This window comes from Leuciscus leuciscus (genome assembly GCF_965113295.1).
Source record: "Leuciscus leuciscus genome assembly, chromosome: 18".
NCBI lineage: Eukaryota > Metazoa > Chordata > Actinopteri > Cypriniformes > Leuciscidae > Leuciscus > Leuciscus leuciscus.
The window spans coordinates 33,023,869-33,029,902 of record NC_138742.1 but is presented as its reverse complement, the minus strand read 5'-3'; positions in this window follow the sequence as shown (position 1 = coordinate 33,029,902).

The following is a 6,034-nucleotide window of genomic DNA, read 5'->3' as shown; positions in this document are numbered from 1 at the left end:
AAAGTACTTTAATGTAGCCCATGGAACAAATGATTTTCATTTACCAATTTTATTTGAAAAAAAAAAAGGTATACAAGAGTTTGTTTCAAGTAGAAATTATGACTGTCAAAAAAATAAACAATGTCCAGAACAATTCATTCTCTTTTATTTACACATTTAAAGTTGCATAAAAAATGATGTACAGATTTTCTTTCCTTTTAAAAAAAATAACGAAAAAAGTTAAAGAATATGTAGAAAAAAGAAATATTTTTCAATCATTTTCTCAAGAAGAGAAAACAGCCTGTCCATCCTCTCCCTACTCTCCTGTGCTCTCCCAAGCGGGAAGGAAGTCGACCGGAAGTTGAAGCCGGCCGCGTGCCACCATCTTGTAGCAGAACTTCACCTGCTGTTAGCATCCCATTGACTCCCATTCATTTTGGCGTCACTTTGACAGCGAATAACTTTACATCTGAGGCGTTTGAAGACTCCATTTGTCCATTATTTATTTCTAAAGAAACACAACAATGTATAAAATGCTCCATTACCTTGTAGCTTACGTTGTGGCCCCGTAAAAACAGTTTTTGTAAAAGTAGGCTAACGATTGCGTCATAACCACGCGACTCTCTGTCGCACAGTAGAGAGATTACCGTATTGACGGGAGGAGAAGCTCGTAGGCAATCGGGGAGACGTGGAGGCAAAATGACAAAATAATTAATCAGAATACCTAGCAAAAGTTTCTCCTGCTCCTAGCTCATGGACACCTCCTACTCACGCTCTCCGTCTCTGCAAGATTCGGAAGGGAATGATTCAGATTTCTCTCGGCACAGCTACTAGAAGACAGACGGTTTGCTCACGTCACATCTACGTCGTCAAGCTCAGTTTGAGTCTGCGCGTCAGGAACGGAAGTCCTAAAAAATCGCTGAAAATGGGCTTCACTTGCCTCAATTGAGTTCCAATGAGATGACTCTGTCCATTTCTTATACTGTCTATGGTGCTCTCCTCGCCTCTGCCTTCGTGCTGGTGCTGGCTCCTCCTCACCGTGGGCACTTAGGTAAAGTTGGTTTTATATTCGCATATTCGCACTTTCACGTCTCAATAACAAGCGCAATAAAGCACATTTTTGCTAAATAAAAGCAGCTACATGATCTTTAGGACAAAGATGGTGAACTACAACACTCTCCACAATCAATCAAAACGGGCAAATGTTGTTTTAATGGCATACAAAGTTGCAACTGTTCACTGAACATTCAATGTGTGTGGTAAAGAAGATTAGGGACCGTCTAAAAAGGTCTATTTTTTCCATTGTGTGCAAACAGACAACTACATTTTTGCAAAGTACAGATGTACCAGCAAATCTCTCTCACATTATGTGTTCTAATGCTATTGATTGTACTTTAGCAACAATAAAAAATGCATTATAATGATTGTATTTAGGAAACTTGCCTCACTTTACATAATGTACATAAATATTTTAGAATAAAATTACATTAATTCACCAAAGGGATTTTTTACTATCCGAAGGTTGTAGCATGTTCCTAGTGACCACACTGACTTACTACCTGGTGAAATTTTGACAAAAAGTCCCTTACTGTACATACAGTTGACAAATTATGTTTGTTTTGTTTTTTTATTACTGTAATTCACCCTAAGTATTTTTTCGTGTTCCAAAGGTTGTAGTATGTTCCTACTGACCAGACTGACTTACTACAGGTGGAATTTTCACAGTATCTCCCTTACTGTACGTTCAGTATACAAATATTAATTTAAAAAAATTACAGTAATTCCCCTAAAGTATTTTTCCTGTTCCAAAGCCTGTAGTGCTTTCTTATTGGCTTACACTATCCCACACTGACTTACTACAGGTGAAATTTTGACAATACCTCCCTTACTGTACGTACTGAAAGGTTGGGGTCAGAATCCCCTGTTTCTTCAATTAAATTATATATATCCTTTTGAATGATTACTTTATTCTTATTAAAAATTCAACAGTCAAGTAGTATCCTAATCATTTCTGTATTTATTTTCTTTTAGGTGCATTCCAGTGTGTGCCCTTGGGTTGTGTTCACATGCAAGGGGCCTTTTGATGATAATTGTCTTGGGATTGTCTTGGGACTCCTCCTGGAAACTCCATCTGCATACATTTAGTGTTTTACAGCCAATTGGTCAAACACAAAATCTTGAACTGTCATTATTTCTGGAAGACCCCTTAGGACTTTCACATATAAAACTCTTCGTCTCTTTGTCCTCTTTTTCTGGACCTTTCCATCATGGCTGTATCTTCTGTATCTCGTCCTCAACACATAGACGATAATGATGGCATTTTTCTCCTGTCTTTTGCAAAGCTCTTTCTAATACATTTTCAATTCCTTTCTACTCTGCCACCATCATCTGCTTAATAAATGCTTACAACCTTCAGTGTGGTATGCTTTTCTTTAAAAAATATTTTCATAATAAAAATATTTATAAAACAAGTTACAGTGTTTTCCCTAATAAACCATCTTCATAATAAAAATCTTTATAAAACAAGTTCAGGTGTTTTTCTTAATAAACTATTTTCTCAATATATGGTTACAATGATTATTAATACACACTGTAAAAGAAAAGTTGACTAAACTTAAAATTCTAAGGCAACTTGCTGCACCGATTTTTTGAGTTGACTCAACTAATAGAGTTTACTCAACTGGAGATGTTATAATCGAGTCAACTCAACTATAGAGATGTTTTAGTTGAGTCAACTCAAAAAAATCTGCAGCAAGTTGCTTTATAATTTTAAGTTAAGTCAACTTTTCTTTTCTTTTTACAGTGAACACTTTCTAAATAAATTGTTTAACAACTACTTATGGTACTTTTCATTATAAAACCACTTTTTTAATAGTTACAATTGTGGTTTACTATAACCCATAAATATTTCATATACAACAAGCCATGATTACAATAGAATAATTGCATATTTCAAAACAATATCCACATATCTTCATCTATATATCTGTCTTAGTTGACTTGTATAAGTTTGAGGGTCAATTTATACATAATTTCACCTTATTTTCATCAAGTGAACATCTCATGTGTATTTCTTTAGGGAGTGGAGTAAAGGGGCATATTATCGTTCCTGCTTTCCTGGAGTGAAATGTTTTATCAGCCTGTTTAGGTGGACTGCTCTTCTGATAATGAGCTCAGGCCTTCTTCAGCCTCAAAGAGAACTGTTGTTTGTCAGGCAGTGTTGTGTGTGTGTGTGTGTGTGTGTGTGTGTGTGTGTGTGTGTGTGTGTGTGTGTGTGTGTGTGTGTGTGTGTGTGTGTGTGTGTGTGTGTGTGTGTGTGTGTGTGTGTGTGTGCATTTTTTATTCTTTGCAGGTTCAGAACTTTGTGATATACAACATTCTTGGACCCTGGAAGAAGGTCACCACGGACTTAAATCTCGGAAATGGACGACAAATATTCGGATTAATGGCGATATACCCACTTATCTATCAAAAATGTATTATTGTTTAGACTTTATGTTCTCTTAGCCAATCAGAAGTAAACGATTATTTAATGCATGACATTGAAAAAGGTATAATTGTGTGAGATTTGTTTGTAAGGTAGAGTTGGCTTGCGACCTTCTCGTGACTTTGACACTGGCTCTACCAATTTAACTGCAAACTATTCTTCAGTAAAATTTTCCTTATTTGATTGAATTTCACGACTCCTGGTCTTCTTTCATCATATCTGGTCCTGGGTCTTACAACTGTACCCCCCCCCCCACACACACACACACCAAACAGTACAATAATCAAATCATTTTTTCCTGTTCCAAAGGCTGTAGTGCTTTCCTAGTGACCACACTGACTTACTCCAGGTGGAATTTGGACAAAAACTCCCTTACTGTACGTACAAAAAACTAATACGTTTCCAAAAAAATTACTGTAATTCCCCTAAACTATTTTTTACTGTTTCAAAGGCTGTAGTGCTTTCCTAGTGACCACACTGACTTACTCCAGGTGGAATTTGGACAATAACTCCCTTGCTGTACAATTATCAAATATATCTATGTAATAAACATTATTACATGTGTTTATTACATATGTTTATGTAATAAACTGTAATTCACCTATAGTGTGTTTTTATATTTATATTCAATGGTTGTAGTACTTTCCTAGTGATCAGACTGACTTACTCCAGGTGGAATTTGGACAATAACTCCCTTACTGTACGTACAAAAAACTAATACGTTTCCAAAAAAATTACTGTAATTCCCCTAAACTATTTTTTCCTGTTTCAAAGGCTGTAGTGCTTTCCTAGTGACCTGACTGACTTACTCCAGGTGGAATTTTGACAATACCTCTTTTAAATACTAAATACCTCCTTTACTGCACTGTAAAAAATAAAATCGTAAAAAAACAGTCATTGACTGTCAGCTACGGCTGCCAAACAAAAACCGTAAAAATAAAGTAAAATATCCTCATTTAAATTAAGTGCAAAAAACTTTTACAGAAATTTTCCTTAAATGTTTTACGGAAAAACAGTGTTTTTTACAGCTATTTCCTGAATTATTACGATCAAACACCTTCATTGTAAAAAAATCCCATAAAAAACAGTCAAATGACTGTCAGCAATGGCTGCCATACAAAAACCGTAAAATTAATGTAAAATATCCTAATTTAAATAAGTGGAAAATACTTTTACAGAAATCTTCATTAATCTTTTTTAACAGAAACACACAGTTAAAACACAGTTAATTCACATTTTTTCTGATTTTTTACTGAAAAACATGCAGTTAATTATATGCATGATTTGCTGTGACTATACGTCACTACATCAGCAACTACACAGTTACTATCTGTTAAATAAAGCACACTGTAAAAAATTTATAACCCTCCCAAATCAAAAATTTCAAGTGACCGATAACATCTAAATTTTTCAATTGGCCCAAGTGAAATTCTGTAAATTATAAAATTAAATTTACAGAATTTCACTTGGGCCAATTGAAAAATTTAGATGGTATCGGTCACTTGAAATTTTTGATTTGGGAGGGTTAGAATTTTTTTACAGTGCAACATGCAGCATTTCATCAGTGTTTCTCTGCTCATCCTGGACTGAAGCTCAGGCTCTACTCTTCAACACAATGGTGACACACGAAACACACCATACAGAAACACTTTAAACCCCAACAGGACATTAAACACTACCAGATCTCTCAGGATCTCAGCATCTTCACTTATTACAATCCAGACTTTATTTCTTTCATACTAACATTCTTATTGAGCATTAACAGAGGTTTAGAAGTTGAAGTTTTATTGAAAAGAATAAAGTTTGATGTCACCATGATGGAGATTAGTGTTTGTTTTAGTTGGGCTCTTGACCTTTTAGTGTTTAACTTAAATTTTCTCTGGCTGCTTTAACTGTGTGTCTTTGATGCATATTTATTATGGTAGGAATCCAAGAGAAACTCAGATCAGATGATGTTGGTCTCTTTTTAGTGATAATAGTCATCATGTAGTGTCCTGCTTCATTGATACCACCTGAAGTGTAATATCTGATTAAGTAATTAAATATTTGTTGTTAATTTTTGCATGATAAAACTGCTATATAAGATCCTGCAGTGCTGTGATACTCAGATTTTATAATGTCATTATACAGAAAATGTTTTGACAGGATTATATAGACTCACTCAGACATCAATAATCAGCGTATGAATCTCAACAATGGTGACAACGAAAAAAAATCTGAACTACTATAAAGTCACAAAAAGGCTTTGTTGGTTGTCACCATTGTTGAGATTCATATGTTGATTCTTGATGTCTATACTACAAAAAAAATAAAAAAAAATTAACCAGCTCAAAACTTTTTCCATATAATACATATCTTTTTAAATTTCAGATTACTACAATATTGTTGCCAAGGATCATGTGAGAAATTATCATTATAGATAATAATGTAAAATTTAATAAAAATCATTATAGACTTTGTATACAGCTAAATTCAATCTACATATTATGTAATCTAAACTAATATATTCAGAGATTTGGCTGTCATATCAGTGAATCAGATCATCACGAAGACTGTAACATCACTGAT